This window comes from Camelina sativa, chromosome 13 (assembly GCF_000633955.1).
Source record: "Camelina sativa cultivar DH55 chromosome 13, Cs, whole genome shotgun sequence".
In the NCBI taxonomy this organism is placed as follows: Eukaryota; Viridiplantae; Streptophyta; class Magnoliopsida; order Brassicales; family Brassicaceae; genus Camelina; species Camelina sativa.
In genome coordinates, this window is record NC_025697.1 from 23,231,631 (window position 1) to 23,232,373 (window position 743).

Consider the following 743-nt stretch of genomic DNA (forward strand, 5'->3'; position numbering starts at 1 on the left):
AGACACGAGCAAAGAACATAACCCATGTGACATGATTCCTACATGATCAGTCTTGTCTTCAACGTTACACATTACTCCAAAACCCACCTAAAGATCAATTAAATGCTTCTAAAATAATATAGTCTCCAACAGGTAAACACATCATAAATTCTATCAATTTGATTATAACAGTTTAGGCTATTTGTTTATTTTTTAAAGCTGAGCTTAGTGTATGTTTATCACTAAACACCACTAAAGAACGTTAATTGGATTAAATAATTGAAAATGAAAACTAGTTTAAGCGAGAGACACAAAACAGCATGCAGTTTACATCTCCCAGAGAAAAACAGCATGGTTGGCAACTCATTAGGCCTCATGGAGGAACTATGAAATTATAGGCCCAATAGAAACAATAATGGGCCTTAAGAAGCGTTTTGTTTTAGGGTTAGTGAAATGTGTGCGTTACTACTACATGTGATCATAGCCCAGCACGAGTTGGGTAAAGAGGAGTGAGGAACGGGTGTCGTCTTCTTCCACCGGAGATGGAGAAATAAGCCGACGAAGTTTTTTTTTTTTTAAGTGGAACAAAAAAAAAAAAAAAACAGTAATCGTCGGACAACCGAAGCGAAATCCCTAATTTCCCAACACGAAACACCAATTTCCCCATTTCGAAACACAAACACGGTCTGGTATGCCGAGAAAATTCTCCATTTCTACTTTTCTTATACATTTGTTTTGGTTGTTTCGTATGATTTTTTTTCTCT

The 743-nt window shown here is 36.2% G+C and overlaps 1 protein-coding gene across 1 annotated transcript in view; it reads left to right on the forward strand.

Annotated features, from left to right (window-relative positions):
- LOC104738533 (glutamic acid-rich protein-like) overlaps positions 477-743 on the forward strand; it is a 2,587-nt gene continuing 2,320 nt past the window's right edge. Inside the window, exon 1 of the mRNA XM_010458696.2 lies at positions 477-668. The gene's annotated coding sequence lies outside the window, so the exon portion shown is untranslated. The remainder of the gene's footprint in view (positions 669-743) is intronic.